We start from the raw sequence: 20956 nt of genomic DNA, 5'->3' as shown, positions 1-20956 counted from the left end.
ATTCACTAATGTTAAATGAGGCTCTCATTTTAGAAGTAGGCAAATATGTGTGACAGAATAATCATTGATTTATTATGTGACAGCACATTAAAAACATGTCCTTGAGCTAGAAGTCCATAAATGGAGAAATGGTTAAAGCATGAGGTTAAAGCATGAGGCAAAAATAAAGTGGAATATTATGTAGTGCTTAAAAGGAATGAGGTGAATTGATGTGTGCTGACATAAGGGCATGCCTAAGACACAGTTTTAATGAAAAAAAGCAAGTTGTAGAACACTGTGTCTGGTAAATGCTATTTTTTGCTATAAAGAAGACAAATACATTCAGATGTCTACATGCTTTAGAGACATGGAACATTTCTGGAAAAACAAACAAGAGACTAAAATGGTCACAGGCGGAAAGTGAACATGTGGCAGGGTGGGACTTTAACTTTTTACATTATGCTATCTGACCTATTTGACTTCTAATATACAACTTATAAAATGTATGCAATATAGCTTATAAAATTACTAAAAGTATGTAAGTAAATTTATATGTTTATAAATTTAAAAAACTAGTTCAAAAATAATGTTAATCAGTAAGAACTTACTTCATATACTGAAATAAGCACCTCTCTTTACCAACAAGTTTCAAAAAAACCATTTGTTCATGAGTCCAAAGTGACATTATATAGGTGACCAATCTGTAGATTGGTCAAGGCAGATGGGCTGTAGAAATTCTAACTATAGATTTTTGTTGCTTTGGGGTTCTCTTAAAATTCGTATACAACAACATTTACAGTTTGGCTTCCTTTTTCTCATTATAACTTAATATAATTAACTTTTTATTGGGCATCCTCAACTCACTGGGGATAAGAACATGAAACAATTTCATTTTTCCAAGCACTGTTTAACCATGTTCTGCCCAAATGACCCTAAAGATCCCTTAATGACATTATGGAAAGCTTGGTGGTTTTCCAGGTCCTTTAATCAAAGTCTGGCTTATAATTGGTTAGTGTTTGGAAAGGCTACTAAGAAAGAGATTAGAGAATTCTCTTCTCAGATTTTATCTTAGTTCCTCCCTTAACTTTAGTGCTACCTCTAACATTAGACATACCCTAACTTGAATTTGTACCAGCCCTTCCCTTTCAAGGGCCTGATTCCTACAATGCTAAAGTATAGGAAAGACACTGGGGGAAAAGAGCACCCATCTCTTGATGTTTATTCATGGCTGATCTTTTCTGTGGGTTTTGTTGATTCTCTGGCCAACGCTGGCTGGCCTCAGTGCCCAGTCATCCACACACCTAGGGGTCATGTGTAAGTTTTTACAGGGCCCTTTGGGGTTCCTCTTACCTCCTTGTCTTCCTCCACCCTCCACCCATCAACAACAGCAGTTTACATACTTTTGTCAGCATGCACCACAGCAGCTCGCTTCTGGCATTCTGTTTGCCTGTCAGACAGACTTCTCACCCTGCAAGTTGACCCTGGTCCAGATACCTTCTTCAGTGTCCACTAAACTCAGAGGAAGCTTCAACCTCTTTGCCAAGCCCAATAATAGGAAGGCTGGCTGCTCCACTACCTCCCCTTCTCTTCAACCTCTCATCTCTCAATTCATGTTTCCCTAGTTCAGCAAAATAAAGGGCAGAGCAGCAAGTCCACTATCTGAGCCATGTCTATAAGGAGAAGGATGTGCAGGGTCTTGTCTTTGCAGGCAACGCCATTCATTTTAAGTGATTCTCTTTGAGGACCCTTCACTTGGCTTGAAGACAGCAGAAAAAAAAACAAAACTTCTTAACACAAAAACATAATATTCGCAAGGCTGCTGCCACCACTGATTCTCATAACTTTCTCTCTCTGCCCCTTCCCCCAGCCTTTTCCTTAAATTTGCAGGTAGGAGAATGGGAGCTGGGGTGAAGGATGGAGTTGTAGCAGCCAGTATTTTTAGGTGACTCTTAGAAAGGTCTGGTAGCTGGTTGGTTCCACTTGGTGGTGGTTCTTTAAAAGGTAGAGTTGTTAGCTTTTCTTTGGCTTCAGCTTTGAACTCCAGCTGCTTATTTCAGTACATGAAGTAAGTTCTTACTGATTAACATTATTTTGAACTAGTTTTAAAATTTATAAACATATAAATTTACTTACATACTTTTAGTAACTTTATAAGCTATATTAAGTCCATGTTGAAAAGTGCCACTCAACATGCATTTACATCCATCTGTTAAAAGACACTCCTTCAGGATCAAGACAGTGGCCAAGATTTAAATGTCCAAACGCAATTGGCATCGCCATCTAATGGTGATAGGAAGAGTCGTGCCTTTGGTACACAGCATTGCTTACATCCATGAAAATTTGTAAATTGAAACCTTTGTAATTTGAAAGAGAGTAACTTCTATACTTCTTTATTCAATGGACTATTATGCCAGCCCCTGCTCATGTTGCAGGAGTTAGAGATGAATGAGAGGGATAAAGTGAAGCCATTTTGTCCTTAAGAAGCATAATATCAAGTCACCCGTTGTGTACTGTTTTACAAAACAAAGCAGTAAATGCCGAAGGGATGCAGGGTAAAGGGGCAGTCTGAATCCATGGAAGCAGATATTTAGGACTTTAATAGAGCAAGTGAGTTTGGTTGGTGTTTGGAGAGGCTACTAAGAAAGAGATTAGACCCTTGGTTTTTAAATGTGTTTGGTAACACCTACACGTACACAGGGGAACTCGTGTTATCACTGTAAAATGGGAAGGAGAGCAATGGGGACCTCAAGAGACAGAGATGAGAGCCCCCCATTCCTGTTTAAACAGAATAGTTCTGCTTTTACCCATTTGACAAAACCAATTTCTATCTACAATTCCATTTTCTGAAAGGATTTTCAGGTTTAAAAATGTGGAAACTACTGGGTTATGGGTAGAAAGGCACTAGATGCATAGCAAAGGGTATAGGTGCAGATAGATTAGTCGGGTTCTAGGCATCACGTTCAGGAATAATGAAATGAAGGGAAGAGCAGCAGGGTGGTGAGCGGGGAGGGAAATTGACAAAAATCTTGAATGACTGACTTGAACGGTTTTGATTTGAAAACTTACACGGCTGAAGGATTTTGTACAAAGAATTAGAAAAGTAATATTTAAGGAAGATTATTCTGGCTGTACATGTCATGTCTGTTTGAATGTACGTGTCTGTGTGTGCTAACATGCATCCCAGTGGGGACCCAGTCTATAATCTTCCCACTGCAGCAGATGTTGATGATAAAAATCAAGAAATCAAACCAGTAGCTCTAACTTCTACTCTGTTCTGTCTCTTGAGTCTAGTTTCTTACCAAGGTGAATCCCTAAAGCGGTCTTTTCTTGAGTCATGTCTTTTAGAATAGGATGTCTCACTTTCCAGAACTCCTCAAGTGAGTCTAAGGGAAGGGCTCCTTCCCTCCTCTGCAATGGCCAACTGCCCCATCTCCTTCTCACCCCACCCTCTTAGAAAGGGGTTACGTCATAAAAGCAGGAAATCTTTTCAGGCTATAACCAAAATGAGCTGCTTAAAGTAATCTCATTGCTGCCAAATGTTCAGCAAAGCCTCAACAGTGTTTAGGAGGAACCTTGCTGAATCCCTCAAGTAATGATGTTGAAAACCACAGGATGCTGTGAGCTTCGCCACAGGGAGCCTTCTGACACATTTTGGCGGATGGCAGTGTACACGCATCTATTTTGCACAATGCTTCTCTAAATTAAAGATGATTTTTCAAAAACAATTCTCTTAAAGAGGGATAGAGTGAAGAAAACCTCACACGTACCCAGCTGTAGACGGCCTCATATTTACATAAGCCATGAGGAAATTAAAAGTCGTGGTGCTACGGTATGTTTTTTAATAAGTCTTATGAATGTTAAATACTGAGAAAAATTAAGTTTTCACCTTCTACTGAGGTGAGAATTCTCTGAGGCCTGGAGAACTAGCAACCTAGAATTTTAATACCATCTTACATCATTAGAATGATAAAATGACCAGCCCCCAATTTGATCTGTGAATAAAATAGTTCAAGTATATACTTATTATTTTTTGTTAATTACACACACTTTTTGTTCATGCTCAGAATTTAAAATAATGAGAAATCTTTGCCTATAAATTCAACTTCAGCAATTAATCCAAAGGCTCAAAATAGAGCTTAGTGCCTGGGTATCCAAGAACTGACTGACAACTAGTTCTTATAATGGTTAATTCTGTCAACAACCAGATGTTTCATACAAAATGTTGACATTTCAAAAACTGTTGTTCCACTGAGTCAACCAGATTGACTGGCAGTTTGGTTTTCACAGACCCAGTACATACTTTTTTTACTGAGCATCTGTATTGTTTTTGTTTATTTATTTTTTGAGAGCTTATAGATGAACAAGGACACACACGTCTTCCTCTGAAATGTCCTCAGTCCTAACACTTATCCACTGTTTCTTGTGTCTCCTTATTTGCATTCTGAAACGTGATACCTATTTCCCATTGACCTCACCAAGGTAATCCGAAAAGATCATGCATTTCAAGAGCCAAACACAAGTTGCTAGCTCAAAATCTCCACCATTCCTCTATTTAACAAATGTATTCAGTGCAAGGCACTGTCCTAGGACCTCTGGGAAAGGCACAGATATAGAAAACCTGATTCAGTTTAGTTGAATTTAGAATTTGGTGGGGGGAGGTGGGAGGGTGGTGGATATAGAGCTATACACAGAATTTAGGAAGAAAGTGGGAAGTGCTCTGATGTAATATCAACAGTCAACATTTATTGCATATTCTCTATAGAACAGACATTTGGTTAAATGCTTTACTTCCATTATCTCACTTGATCATATCAACACCACCACAAGATTGATTTTATTTTACCCATTTTATAGAAGTGGAAACCGAGACTTAAAAAGTTTAAAACATTTGCTGGGTGTCATAGGCTATAACAGTCAGAGGCTGAGCTAGTACTTAAGTCCAGATCTTTATATGTTAAAGGCCTTTGCTCATAATCAACACACTTTACTCTTTCCAGTGTCTCCTTATAGGTATGTTTGCTACAGTATTCAGTGGAGGCAGTAAATACTTCAGAATTGGGAGAAGATAAAAGTTTAAGAAGTGATATTTGGCCTAGGTTCTGCAGGATTGGTACAAAGGAAGGAGAGAAGAGAAATTTAAAAAGAAGGAACAATGGGAGCAAAAACATGGAGCCAGGAAATGTAGGGTCTTGCATGGGATAGCAGGACACGGGCATCCCTGAAAGAATGTCTCCCAGATCTTCTAATATATCTGACTGTAGCATCTTGAACTGTTAGCCAATCACGCAAAACCTTTCAGTTGCTCAGCCATACTGGCAACTATTTATATGTGTGTGTGTGTGTGTGTGTGTATGAGTGTGTGTGTATATATGAGTGTGTGTGTATTCCTTCTTGGACAATTAACAAATTTGACTGGAGAACAACTGTAGAAGGATGGGTTGGCTTTTGCTGACATATGATCCAGAATTTTCCACCATCAATGCATATGCAACATGGCCATAATTTCCTAGAAAATGAATTTAGGCTCACTAAAAAAGAAATGAAATGGAAAACCAAACCACAAAGTTTGAACATTAGCCTCCCTTTGCAATCACTTGCACGTCACGTGTATGTTTTACTTTTTGCTGCTATGGCTAATGTCCTTCACTTTGGCAAGGTACAGTACCTTGTTTTCCCTGGCATCACTTGCTATTAGAATTAGGGCATGCTGTTTTCTACCTGAATGTAAATGTAAAAAATATTATTTTCATATATATAAATGTCTAAGAGAATGAATGATTGGTGGCCTTTCCATCCAATATATCTTCAAAATGCAAAGTAAACTTGCCTTGGCAAAAGCAAAAATTCGCTAGACTTTAAGGCAGAACTCACTTATTACAACTTATTACCTCTGATCCTTTGGCTTTTCCTTGCTTCATATATCTTTGGAATTTTCTCCAATTGCCACACAGATCTTAATCAGAGATGGCATTATTCTGTTCCCCGAAAAGGTAAGGAGTCAAATGATGAGGATGACATAGGCCAAAAGAACAGAGTCTTCCCTGTAAGGAAACTTTAGCAAAAAATTACAATTTTAAAATGCACTAAGAATTGTTTAAAGTAATCAGGGCTTCTTTAGCCTCGTCTCACTCTGAATAGCTCTACTCAGCCAGTGCCTCTGAGAAATCATGAAGTTGGGACAATTCTGCCTGTGACAGAAGACTCCACAAACATGATTGTTCTCTGCTTTCATTCTTGGCACATGCAAATGAGAAATCATTTTGAACCTGAGAGTGGCACACAATGCCACCTGTTAAGTTTAACCTAATAGGTGGAAAAGTTATTTTCCTTCATATATAAAAAGAAAGCATAACAAAAGATCTGAATGCAAAGCAGAATGCATGGATAGGGCCTTCCATTGTCCTCATATGCAACGTGAGAGTGCTATGAATGTCTGAGAAGGTCTGTTCCCTAAAGTTGAAACTGAAGCAGAACCTGATTCTGAACATTCAAAAGTTGCAACAAATTCTGTGCTGGGCCTCTAGGGTACTCTGGAGTAATTGGAATTGGGAGATTATTCAGAAAGTCAAGGTTATCAGAAAGAAAATGAATTGTTGGATAAATTCGTAAGTGTCTTCTTGCTAGTGACTCCTAACTGAAATAATTTTCATAGTCTTGGAGTATGTTCAGAAAGATATCAGTGGAAGCCAAGAGTATCACATGAAACTACAGAATGGTCCAGATGACATAGAGAAGGCCTTGCTTCCCCACTCAGTATAATTTGACCCATGGCATTACGTGAGAGAGCCTCTGTATAGCATTGAGATAATTGATTTTCTCATTCCTCCTTAACAATTTTTAACACAGAGGATGAATTACAAGAAAAGAAGATGGCCAGTATCTGAGGTTTTTGTGAAGAGATGAAAGGGCAGATCATTGAATCCGGGAGCAGTTGGTAGAGGGAGATGAGTCTAGAAGTGTCCTGTGGCATGCAATTAAAAGTTCAAGAGTATGTATAACTGAAAAGGGTGGGGAAATACTATCAGATTATTTCTGCTAAAATACAAGTTCTACCAGAGTTGAATCATGGGATGAGAAGTTGAATCCAAGTGTCAGTCTCCCAGTGAAAGGAATTTGTGATGATGCAGCCTCCACCTCTTAGCCTTTGGCTTGGGGGACATTGTTCTGTGGGAGCTGAAGTCTTGGGTTTTAGGCCATGTTGGGAAGATCTCTGGCTGAACTCTATTTGCAAACAGAGGGAACAAGAAGAGTGACCTCTTGTGTCTAAAGAAAAGACAGAATTTGGGGATGAGACAGTCTAGCAGTACTGAGGCCTCTCCAAGACCTACTATAGTATGGAAGGTGATACTAGAATAGAGATTCCGAGTCTTGGAGATTTTAGAAGTCCGAGCTAAGGCAAAGGGGTTTTTTGTTTGGGTTTTCTTTGGTTTTGGTTTTGGTTTTCTGGTTGTCCCTCCCTCACAAATTAATTCTGAATTCCAAGATTTTTAATCTTTTCACTCGGCATGTTATATAATTTAAGGAATTGAGGTTGATTATTTTATTTTCTCATTTTTATTTCACAGATGAAAACTTTTCAGAAGTCCTCTACCCTTTTGAGTCTTGTTTCTTGTCTGATTGTTAGAGAATATACTCTTCACAATCAAGTATGAGGTATAAGAATCTTCACTGAAATACAAAAGAGCAATGAACATGGGAAAGAAAATAGAAAGATGCTAAACTAAACATCAACAAAGTTTTCATCTAAAATTAAACCTAGCACACGAGAGAAAGTGGATACAAAGTAGACAGTTTCAGAAAATACCTGACTTCTTCTTCCGAAAGGCCTGATTTTTAATGTGCACAAAAGGAAAGGTCTAAGACTGGACTAATTCTAGCAAAGTTTGAGAGCCCTATGAGATTTCCATAGTTCCCCATTTAGTTTGAATCGCAGAAAATAGGCACTTACAATGAAAACATGCACAGACTCTTAACTATAACACTGCTGGCAGGCATTGCTATAATAGCAAGACAATTTAGCAATAATGGGTGAGTAGGAAGAAAATTAAGTAGTTTGCTGAGACACAAAAAATAAAAAAATCCTAAGCCAGAACATATTTGGCTTCATGTTCAACTTTAAATGCAAAGTCAGTTCATTAGTGTAATTTAACCTTTTCATAAGCTTCTCAATGATAAATTCCATTAATGTATTGGAAATGCCAGCTGTTAAGAATAGCCCGGGACTATTAGAGGCACTGAAAAGGGTGGGTTGGACTATGATCCCTTCCTGCCTCCTCCAGCTCAACAAAAATGAGTGGATGGCAGGTTTTTTACCTTTCTTGTCCATGGCAAACATCCTCATTCCACTCCACTCAGCCTGAGACTTAGGGCAAGACAGGGTTTGCAGCCATTTGCTACAATAATAGCAAGACAATTTAGCAGTAATGGATAAGTAGGGAGCAAATTAAGCCATTTGCTGAGATACAGAAATGAAGCCAGAAAATATTTGGCCTCATGTTAGACTTCAAATTCATAGTCAATTCATTAGTGTAATTTAGTCCTTGCATAAGCCTTTGAGTGATAAATTCTACTAATACATTTGAAATGCCAGCTGTAAGAATAACTCATTGAGTGTTGAGTAAAATTAAAAGATGGGCAAGAATAAATCCTTCATTTTCATCTCATATGGGAAGATTTATGAAGGCCTTTGAGAAGAAGCATCTGTCTGCTAGTTGTAAATTGAGAGTATTAAGGGAAAACACTGGAATATTTTAGTTACATTAGCGAGAGGCATGTATTAACTCAAATGCTTTCGAGATCTTTCCCTCTGGGTTTGAAGATTACTCTTGATGAAGAACATGTGAACTTTTAGAATACATGTCTTGCTTGGGAACAAAGGCCACAGCACAGACAATATTAAGTGGTTGGTATTTCGGGGAGTGGTTTCTAAGAAATTAGTCATGTGGGATGTTGGTGACATTTTTTACCATATGGATATAGTTGTTTTCTATGCTTGTGAGTTGTTTTAAGCCTGCAGAGGCTGCAAAGACTTAGAACAGGGATGGGAAACATAACCAACCCGTATTTCACTTCCTTAGCAGAATAATATTAATAATAATATTAATAATAATTCATTTCATCAGTTCCATCAGTTAGTTTCTCTCACAGGTGTCTTCAAATTGTATACCTTCATAACAAAAAAAAAAATGTTCATTTAAAATGGAGGAAAAGAAGTAAATTTTCTTAAGCCACTATTACATGCTAGAAGATTTGTACAAAGTAGCTCAGGTTTTCTCCAAAATTTTTCTGAAACATGGTGTATTCTCAATTTATAGAAGAGGAAACTGGAAAATAATCTTCCCAGGACAACAGCTAATCAGTAGTAAAACTGGGATGTAAACCTAAGTATGCCTGAGTCCAAGGAGGGAGACTCTAACAGAGGTTTGCTGACAGGGGTGAGTTTGGGATATCTAAAACTGACTCATGGAGACAGGCTACTGGCTGTATGCTGTGTCTGGAGTGAGCAGCTCTGCTCTGGTCCTCTGGCCCTTCTCTCCTTGTCAATGTGCTAGTTTTGGCCACAGCTGTGTTCTTAAACTCTTCCTGCTTTGAACTGTCATCCCTGGCTAGAGACCCTGGGACTGACCTTTTTTTCTGTCCTCAATTCTGCTTCAGGTTTGCAGGAAAGATATACTAATAGATATGCTGCCCAGGTCTACCCTTGGGCCCAGACAATTTCACTATTCAGAGGATCATGCTGTAGAAGGTACAGTTCCGGACTACCTCTATCCTTGACCCTGCCCATTGGGATTGCCAGGTTTAGTGAATAAAGATAAAGACATCTAGTTAAGTTCCAATTTCAAACAAGTTTTTAAAAGTATAAGTATGTCCCATGCAGTATTTGGGACATACTTATACTGAAATAGCATTTATTATTTACCTACATTTCAAATGTACTGGGGCACCTTGTATCTTTTCTGGTTAGTCTGAGCACCTCCATGAGTCAGAAATGTGAAGCTATGTAAAAAAGAATTAACCTTACTCAAAGAAAGTTTTGCCCTTTGGCCTGGTCTCTGGGGGAAGTTATTTCAAGGAAGAATGTCGTTTTTTACCTGGGGACCTTCAGACTCAATGGACAATCTAACAGTGTGTTTTGTGAACAGGGTTCTGTGTCACACGTTATCTGCTCTATCTCCAGAGGAGATGGAAACTAAAGAGATCAGCTGGGCCTCTAGAGGGGCACAAGACTAAAGTTCAATTATGTGAGCAACCATGTATGTCACTGAACCCCCAGAAAAAGTCTGAGTACCGAGGCTTGGGGAAATTCCCCGGTTGGCAGTACTCTGCATATTGTCACACATTATTACTGAGAGGAGTTAGAGCTGTTTATGATTCCATGGGCAGAGGACAACTGGAAGTTCTACCTTTGGAAGCCTCCTGAATCCTGCCCCATGCATCTCTTCCTTTGGTTACTTTTAGTCTATCTTCTTCCCTGTAATAAACCATAACCTTGAGTATAACGGCTTTCAGTGAGTTCTATGAGCCCTTTTAGTATAATCAAAACTGAGGGTGGTCTTCAGAATCCCTGAAATTGTAGTTGATGTCAGAAGTAACAGCAATGTTCTGAACTGTGCTTTCTCTAACTTCTCAGAGTTAGATGGCTGCCTTTTCTGAGTCTACCATCTAGACTATACTACAAGTACTGGGATTTTGGAATTCCCTGACCAGAGGGCCCTGAGCATGCTTCCTGAGCTTGTGTGAACCTCTTTGCCAGAACTATTCAAGGGTGAACCATGCCACTGATATGCCACACCTAGTCTGGAGGGTAGCTAAACAGTGGCTGCTGGGGTCAGTAGATGTGGTCAGTAAGCACAGGCCTGTGTGCCCATATGCATGTATGTGAAGACCCTTTTCTTGTAGAACTGATCTGGGGTGAGAAGAGAAAGTGGGAGGGCACAAGAGCTTTTCATTGTACTTTTTGCCCTAGTCCTAGTAAAAGTTAAGGAGTGACGTGGGTCTCATCTTGCACTCCCTTGCCCTAATGTAGTTTAGAGCTTGTCCTCACTTTCTGTTTTTCTTCTCCAGCTTGGCATGGCAGTAGCTAAAGACTTTCCTCCATGACACGGCTCAGGTGGGGCCATATATCTCAGAATATACTCTTATTGAACAAGACACAACTTCAGTCTCATCTCTAGCTCCTCACTTGAGGGTGTCAAACTAACCTATATGGAATGGTCTGGATCCTAAGATGCCATCTATCATAAAATCTACCTCTGCATTAGCAGCACCTTTTGGTGGTGGGCGAAAAAAAATTCTTACTAAAGTCAGTGCATCTATTAATTGGAAGATGTGTTTTATCTTCAGAAACTTCAAAATATAAAACAATGTTAACATTGAGGAGCTTTGCTATATATAGTATTATCATACCTCTATATATAGTATATCATACCACTGGAGAGTTTTTTTGTGTTTTTTTTTTTTTTTTTTTTTTGAGGCAGAGTCTCGTTCTGTAGCCCAGACTGAAGTGCAGAGGCGCAATCTCGGCTCACTGCCAAGCTCCGCCTCCCGGGTTCATGCCATTCTCCGGCCTCAGCCTCCTTAACAATCTTTGCCACTCTTTATCTTGTTTAGTCCTCATGACGACTCTTGTGGGGGCAGCTGGAGCACCATAGCACATCCATTGTCTTTTTCCCCATTGGCACCAGGGATCTCCCTCTACTTTCTCTTTTCCCTGCACCTCAATATCTCGATTACTGAGACCTGTGACCTGAGAATAGGCATAGGATAACTGTTTTTCTCATCCTCCTTAACAATTTTTAACACAGAGGATGAAATACAAGAAAAGAAGATGACTAGTGTCCGAGGTTTTTGTGAAGACATGAATGGGCAGATCATTGAATCAGGGAGCAATTGGTAGAGGAAGATGAGTCTAGAAGTGTCCTGTGGCATGCCGTTAAAAGTTCAAAGGTGTATATAATTGAAAAGGGTGGGGAAATACTGTCAAATCATCTCCCCTAAAATCCAAGTTTTACCAGAGTTGAAGTATGGGGTGAGAAGTTGGATCCAATCATCAGTCTCCCAGTGAAAGGAATTTGTGATGATGCAGCCTCCACTTCTAAGCCTTTTTCTTGGGGGAAATTGTTCTGTGGGAGCTGAAGAAGACTTGGGTTTTAGGCCATGTTGGGAAGATCTTTGGACCACCATCAACACAGCCTGGACTTGTACTTCCTTCTTGGCATCTATGATTGGCAGAAAAAGGAGACATTGGCAGGGGGTACCATATGACTGGGATGGGTCTGGGTTTGGGGCAGGGAGAAAAGAAGGAAAAATTGGGCATTACATAGGGAGGAGCTGTGATGCCTTGCTTGAACGGGAGAGACAAGGACCTCCACCAAGTCTGTAGGTGAGAGGAGGGGTTTGGACGCAGAGAGAATGGGAACTATGGGACTTTGGACAAGCCACTTTACTCTCTGAACCTTGGCCGCCTCCTCTACAGAATGGCACTAATGATTCCTACCTTGTGGGGTTGCTGGACTATTAAAAGAGACAATATATATATGAAAGTCTCATCCATAATATGGCACACGAGCTCATTCATTTTACCTGTTATATTAAGTTTGAGCTTAGTAGAGTTCCTAACACAGTAGACACTCAATCAGTCCATAGCAGTTATGATTATTGCCAACTCTTCCACGGAAGTAGCTCTGAGGCACAGTCCTTCTCCGTGTCACTTAGAGGACAGAGAAAAGGCAAGGAGGAATGAGTCAGAGGCAATGCTGATACAGAGCGTTTTTGCATACGCAGAGCCCAGAGTTCTTTCTAGGGAAAAGACAGAAAGTCATGGACCTTCCTAGCTGTGCCCGGCACTGATAGAGCTGAAGCCTAGGGAACAGCACCTGGCTCCGTCCATAAACCGGCTGTCAGGAAAGACGTAAAGCTACTGTGTCTCCCTGCTTTCCGCCTCATCTCCTCCTGCCTCCTGTTGTGGTAGGAATAGAAGTACTTAGAAAGCCATGGAAGGGTCCTGTCATCTTCAGAGAACTGAGGACAGGAGGAAGCAGCCCCTGCCTGTGGCCTGAGAGCAGAGAGTGCGATGTGAAACCACGAAGAGTAGGGGTGAAAGAGAGGCAGGGAGCAGGACAAATTCCTGGAAGCCAGTGAAAAAGGGGTTGGGAAGCCACTCATTCCTGAGGAGGGTCTCGTGGATTGACCTGGGAGAGAGGCTCACGGTGCTCTTAGCAGCTAGTCATTAGACAGAGAAGAATCAGAGCAAGGGTGATGGGGCGGGCAGGACGATGAGCGGGGATCTGAAGTGTTCCACTGCCATCATCACTCCTGTCCTAGGAAGAGAAATGACACGGCCATCCCACATAGGATACACACATTATTTCCCCCAAATCACCAATGATAATGGCTGGATTTTACACACTTTTCCTGAAAGCCTGGGAATTTAACCACTATTAGTACTAATGATTCTATGGGGAAAATGTTTTCTGACTCTCCCATTCTATCATTTCCCCACTGACCAAGACATGAATTTCTAAAATGCAAACCATGCCCAGAAAGGGGATGGTTAATGCTGTCCACCTGAATAGAAAAAAGATGACTGGTGCCTGCCCTGTTTTGTTTCAGACACAAAAGCAAGTGAGGCCTTGGAACCAGATCAAAGAGGGCTCCAAGTGCATGCTGCACAGAGCAGGCAGTGATGCTGGAACGTTCGATGTTTCTGGGAACATTCGCACTTTAAGCTGCACAGACCTTGAAGCACATCTGCACCACCATTCACACGTTCGTGTCTCCCTTGTTCATGCTCCTCCTCCCGTTTGTTTGGTAAGGGCCTCTCTTTCCTGTAGCCATTCATCATAGTTTTCAGGGAATATCCATCCCTATTTCCAGGAGAACTGCCTCCTTTATAAAGCCATCTAGATTTTTCTCAACTCCTGCAACAAATGAAGTCCACACCATAGGGTCTAATTTTTTTTGTTGTTTTTTGTTTGTTTGTTTAGATGAAGTCTCGCTCTGTCACACAGGCTGGAGTGGTACGATCTTGGCTCACTGCAACCTCTTCCTCCCAGGTTCAAGCAATTCTCCTATCTCAGCCAGTCTCCCCCATAGTTGGGACTACAGGCCCACACCACCACACCCGGCTAATTTTTGTATTTTTAGTAGATTCAGGGTTTCACCATATTGGTCAGGCTGGTCTCAAACTCCTGACCTCAGGTGATCCACCTGCCTCGGTCTCCCAAAGTGCTGGGATTACAGGCGTGAGCCACCACACCCATCCGTAGGGTCTAAATTTTTTAATTTATTTTTCAAGAAAATACATATTGATCTTTATGAACTTCAATATTGTTATCTGAATGATTTGTCAGGTTTAAGGGCAAGGACTGTCTTATGCTTCTGTATCTCACAGATGCAACTTTCTTTTCCTTTTTTCTTTTTCTTTTTCTTTATTTACTTATTAATTAACTTAGTCAGGGTACATGTCATAACGTGCAGGTTTTACAAAATGTATACTTGTGCCATGTTGGTGTGCTGGGCACCCATCACTCGTCAGCACCCATCACATCATCAGAACCTATCAACTCCTTCATTTATATCAAGGTATAACTCCCAGTGCAACCCTCCTCCCTTCCCCCGTCCCCATGATAGGCCCGTTGTGATGGTCCCTTCCCGAGTCAAGTATCTCATTGTTCAGTCCCACCCTATGAGTGAGAACATGCGGTGTTTGGTTTTCTGTTCTGTGATAGTTTGCTGATATGATGGTTCCAGCTCATCCATTGTCCCTACAAAGGACACAAACTCAACTCCTTTTTTATGGCTGCATAGATATGCCATGTGATACGTGTGCCATATTTCTTAACTCCAGTCTGTCACTGATGACATTTGGTTGATCCAAGTCTTTGCGCTATTGTGAATCAGGCTGCAATAAACATACGTGGCATGCTGTCTTAAGCAGCATGATTTTATGATCTTTGGTAATACCAGTAGTGATGCGTCTGTCATATCGGTAGCCCTGGTAGTTCTAGTCTAGATTCCTTGAGGAATCGCCATACCGTTTTCCATAATGGTTGAACCAGTTTACAATCCCACCATAGGTAAAAGATGTTCCTATTTTCACACATCCGTCTCGCAGCACCTGCGTTTTCCTGACTTTTTACTGAGCCATTCTAACGGTGTAGATGGTACTCATTGTGGTTATTTTGCATTTCTCTGATGGCCAGTGATGATGAGCATTTTTTCATGTGTCTGTTGGCATGTATGCAGTGTCTTCTCTTTGAGAATGTCTGTTCATATCCTGCCCGATGGGCCCACTTTTTGATTGGGGTGTTTGTTTTTTCTTGCAAATTTGTTTGAGTTCTTTGAAGTTCTGGATACTTAGCCCTTTGTCCCTGTCTGATGAGTAGATTGCAAAAATTTTCTCCCATTCTGTGGGTTGCCTGTTCACCACAGAGCACTTTTCAATGCTTAGACTCAAGAATGTTCTTGCCGATGTATGGTTTGCTCACATGTTTACAGAAAACATTCACTGCCACCTGATTAAACTTCAACCACAACCACCACCATCATCACTGCACACAGCTCCACTGTCACCACCTGGGATCACCACTGCCACTGGAAATTTTGTACAGCAGTTCAGAGTTTACTAAGTGTTTTCACCTGCAGTATCACAACCACAGCATAAGGGAAATATTACTTATTATCCCATTTACAGGTGATAAAATGGAAGATAAAAAGGATCAAGTGACTTTCCTAAGTGGTAGAGCTGAAGCTGAAATCTTTTTAGGTGCTCCCAGAACACACATGTCTGTGTATTTGTGAGCATGCAGCAATGCGATTGTTTTCAAACACTTAAAAGCGTTGTTCCAATTATGTCATACACCTCCTCAATTTTGAGTGGTATAAAACACAGCCGTTTTCTTATGCTCCCAATTCTGCCGGTCAGGAACTTGGCAGGGCATAGTAGGGCTGGCTTGTCTTGGCGCCATGAGGCTGAAGCCTCACCTGGATGGATCATATGCCTAGGGCCATATGGCTGGGGTCATTTTTTTTTTTTTTTTAACAACAGATCTTTGAATAATGTTGTTTCATTCAAAGTGCTTTTGTTATGATAATGAGGGAAAAAAGATAACCAGTTCCCTGCTGGGGTCACTGTCTCCATGGAGTTTGCACATTCTCTCCATGCTTTCTCCAGGTACTCCAGCTTCCAACTACATCCCAAAGATGTGCACGCTAGGTGAACTGGTCTGTTTGAATCTCCAATTGAAATTCTTTCTGGTATATTTTTAGCAAAGAAAATCCTAAATCATATGAGAATTCCTTGCTTAACTTTTTGAGAAATCACCATACAATTTTTCACAGTGGATATGTCATTTTACATTCCAACCAGCAATGAACAAAGCTTATAATTTCTCCAATCCTTGCCAACACTTGTTATTTTCCATTTTTTGGATAATAGTCATCCTAAGTAGATGTGAAGTGATATCTCACTGTGGTTCTGGTTTGCATTTCCCTGATGGCTAGTGATGTTAAATATGTTTTATGTGCTTATAAACTATTAATATTTGTATATCTTCTGTGGATGAGTGTCTATTCAAGCCCTTTACACCTTTTTTAATTGGGTTGCTTATTTTTGTAGTTCTTTATATATTCTGGGTATTAATCCCTTACCAAATATATGATTTTCAAATGTTTACATTCTGTGTATTGACTTTTACTCTGTTGATAGTGTCTTTTATGCACAACATTTGTTAATTTTCATGAAGTCCAATTTATTTTCTTCTTTTGTTACTTGTATCATTGGTGTCATATCTGAAAAATCACTGCCAAGTTCAATGCTGTGAATCTTTGCCACATGTTTTCTTCTTAAGAGTGTATTAGTCTGTTTTGCATTGCTACAAAGGAATACCTGACATTGGGTAATTGTAAAGAAAGGAATTTTATTTGGCTCATGGTTCTGCAGGCTATACAAGCATGGCATCTCTATCTGCTTGGCTTCTAGTGAGACCTCAGGAGGCTTTTATTCATGGCAGAAGGCAGAGGGGAGCAGGTGTGTCACATGGCAAGAGAGGAAGCGAGAGTGCCAACACCATTCAATGGGGGAAAAGACAGTCTTTTAAACAAATATTGCCAGGAAAACTAGATAGCCATATGCACATTAATAAAGTTGGACCTCAACCTAAGACCACTAAAAATGGATCAAATATTTAAAAGTGAGACACAAAACTGTAAACCTATTTAATGTAGGCTGGATGTTTGTCTCCTCCAGAGCTCATGTGAAAATGTGAGACCCTCTGGGAGCAGTGGCTCATGCCTGTAAATCCCAGCAATTTGGGAAGCTCAGGTAGGAAGATTGCTTGAGCTCAGGAGTACAAACCTGCCTGTGCAACATGTGTGTGTGTATATATATATATACACACATACATACACACACACACACACACACAATCAGCTGAGTGTGGTGGTGTGTGCCTGTGGTCCCACCTACTCAGGAGGCTGAGGTAGGAGGATCACCTGAGTCCAGGAGGTTGAGGCTGCAGTGAGCCTGGATCACACCACTGCACTTCAGCCTGGGTGACCAAGGCAACTCTGTCTCAAAAATAAATAAATAGATAAATAAAAGAGAAATATGATCCCCACTGTTGGAGGTGGGGTCTAATGGGAGGTTTTGGGGTCATGAGAGTAGATCCTTCATGAATGGCTTGGTGCCTGCCCTGTGGTAATTATTACCATGAGATCTGATTATTAAAGAGTCTGGGACCTCCCTACTCTCTCTCATCAGGGTTTATTTCTGGAATTTCTATTTTATTCCATTGGTATATATGTCTGTCTTTATGGCAGTACCACACTGTTTTGATTACTGTAGGTTTGCTGTAAGTTCTTTTTTTTATTTTTTATTTTTTATTTTTTTTTATTTTTTATTTGAGATTAAGTTTTGCTTTTGTTGTCCAGGCTGGAGTGCAATAGCATGATCTTGCCTCACTGAAACCTCTGCCTCCTGGGTTCAAACAATTCTCCTGCCATCAGGAACTGTGAGTGTTTTAGTTTTCTTTATTTTTGTTGTTGGTGTATAAGATTGCTTGACTCTTCTGGGGTCCCTTGAGATTCTATGTGAAGTTTAGGATGGACTTCTCTATTTCTTCCAGAAAAAAAATGTCATTGGGATTTTGACAGGGATTCCATTGAATCTATAGATACATTTGGGTAGTATTTGCATTTTAAGAATATTATCTTCCAAACTATTAAAATGAAATATGTTTCTGTTTATTCATGTCTTTTTACATTTCTCTCATAAAAGTTTTATACTTTTCATTGTACAAATCTTTACATTTTTGGCTAATTCCTAAGTATTTTATTCTTTATAATACTGTGATAAATGGAATTATTTTCATAATTTCCTTTTCAGATTGTTCATTGTTAACGTAGAGAAATGCAACCAATTTTTGTGTGTAGATTTTATTTCTTGCTACCTTGCTGAATTCACTTGTTCTAACAGTGTTTTCATGGAATATTTAGGGTTTTCTATGTACAAGATGATATCTGCAAACAGAAATAATTACTTCTTTCTTTCTAATTTGTATGACTTTTATTTGTTTTTCATGCCTAATTGCTCTGGCTAGAACTCCATAACTGTGGAGGTGGTGATCGTGTGCATTGTTGCCTTATTCCTGATCTTAGAGAAAAAGCTCTCAGTCTTTTGCCATTGCGTATAATGCCCTTTATGAATTTTTCTATTTTCATGTTGAGGAAGTTTCCTTCTATTCTTAGCTTATCGAGTATTTTATTATAAATTGGTGTTGAATTTTGTTGAATGATTTTCTGCATCAGTTGAGATAACTGTACTTTGTAGTCTTTTTCCTTCATTCTATTAATATGGTGTATTACACTGATTAATTTTTACATGTCGAACCATTCTTGCATTCCAGGAATAAAATCCACTTGGTCATGGTGTGTAATCCTTTTAATATTTTACTGAATTAAGTTTGCAAGTATTTTGTTGAGAATTTTTATATCAATATTCATAAGGAATGTTTTCCTGTAGTCTTTTTTTCTTGTAATATCTTTGTCAGGCTTTTAGTATCAGGGTAACACTGACTTTATAGAACAAATTAGGAAGTATTCCCACTCTTTCAACACTTTTGGAAAAATTTAAGAAGGATTGGTGTTAATTCTCTTCAAATGCTTAGGAGAATTCACCAGTGAAATCCTCTGGTCCTGGGCTTTTCTTTGTTGGAAACTTTTTGATTATTGATTTTATCTCCTTACTAGTTATAGGTCTGTACAGATTTTTCATTCCTTTATGAGTCAGTTGTGGTAGATTGTGTGTTTCTATGAATTTGTCATATTTTATCTAGGTCATCCAATTTGTTGGTGTACAATTATTCATTGTATTCTCTTATGATCCTTTATAACTCTGTACAATTGGTAGACATACTCCCATTTCATTTTTGATTTTATTAATTTCGGACATTGCTCTTTTATTCTGAGTATATCTACTAAAGTTTTGTTGATTTTTCAGACTCAACGACTGGTTTTATTGATTTTCTCTATTGTTTTTCTATATTATTTATCCCTGCTCTAATGTGTATTATTACTTTCCTTCTGTTAACTTTGGATTTACTTTGTTCTCTTTTTCAAGTTCCTTATGTTATGATATTGAGATCCTTTTAAAATATTCATTTTAGCTTTAATTTTCCCTCTTAGCACTTCTTTTACTGCATCCCATAAACTTTGATATGTTATGTTTCAATTTTCACTGGTCTTAAGATATTTTCTCACTTTACTTGTGATTTTCTACTTAAAAACATTGGTTGATTTAGAGTGCATTGTTATTTTCTACACATTTGTGGATTTTCCAGTTTTCCTTTTGCTTTTGATTTCTAGTTTTGATCCACTGTGATTGGAAAAGATACTTCATATGATTTTCATTTTTTAAAGTTATTAAGATTTGATTTTTTGTTATAACATATGGTCTCTCTTGGAGAATGTTCAATTGCCCCTGAGAAAAATGTGCATTTTTCTGTTGTTGGGTGCAGTGTTTTGTATGTCTGTTAAGTTTAATTGGTTTATTGTGTTGTCCAGTTCATTTTTTATTAATTTATTTATCTGCCTATTCTAGCCATTATTAAATGTGAGGTATTTAAATCTCTAAATGTAATTGTAGAATTGTTTATTTCTCTCTTCATCAGTTTGTTTTATGTATTTAGAGTGCTCTGTTGTTTGGTGTACATATGTTTATAGTTGCTAGGTCTTTCTAATTAGTTGACCTCTTTTCCAATATATAGTGTCTGTCTATGTATTTTGTAAATTTTTTACTAAAAATTTATTTTGTCTGATGTTAGTATAACAACCCAACTCTTTTTGTTACTATTTTCAGGGAATGAATTTTTTTCATCATTCCACTTCAACCTATTAATATTTGCACCCTTAGGTCTAAATGGGTCTCTTACAGACACCGTATAGTTGGATCATGCTGTTTTGTCCGTTCTGGTAATTTTTGTCTTTTCACTGGAGAGTTAAATCCATTTACATTTAAAGTGAGTACTGACAGGGAAGGATATACTGTTGCAGTTTTCTTATTTATATTCTGTATGTCTTGTAGCTGTTTTGCTTCTAATTTTCTCCATTACAGCCTTCCTTTTTATTTAGTTATATTTTTGTAGTGACATATTTTTATACCCCTCTCATTTCCATTTGTGTCTATTCCACAGATAATTTCTTTGTAGCTACCACAGCAATTTCATATAACATCCTAAAGTTATAACAATCTAATTTGAATTGATAACGCTTAACTTCAATTGCATAGAAAACCCCACTGCTATGCCACCCTAATCCCCTGTTATGTTATTAATGTTACAAATTACATCTTTATCCATTCTGTGCCAAATTATATTTATCTGTAATTATTTCTATGCATTTGTTTTTTAAGTACTGCAGGAAATAAAAAGTGGAATTATAAGCCAAAATAATAAAATAAAAGCCAAATTACTGGCTTTTA

The sequence above is a fragment of the Rhinopithecus bieti genome, unplaced genomic scaffold, assembly GCF_001698545.2.
Source record: "Rhinopithecus bieti isolate Rb0 unplaced genomic scaffold, ASM169854v2 scaffold_5948, whole genome shotgun sequence".
In the NCBI taxonomy this organism is placed as follows: domain Eukaryota; kingdom Metazoa; phylum Chordata; class Mammalia; order Primates; family Cercopithecidae; genus Rhinopithecus; species Rhinopithecus bieti.
The sequence above is the reverse complement of the archived record's forward strand: the minus strand, read 5'-3'. Positions refer to the sequence as shown.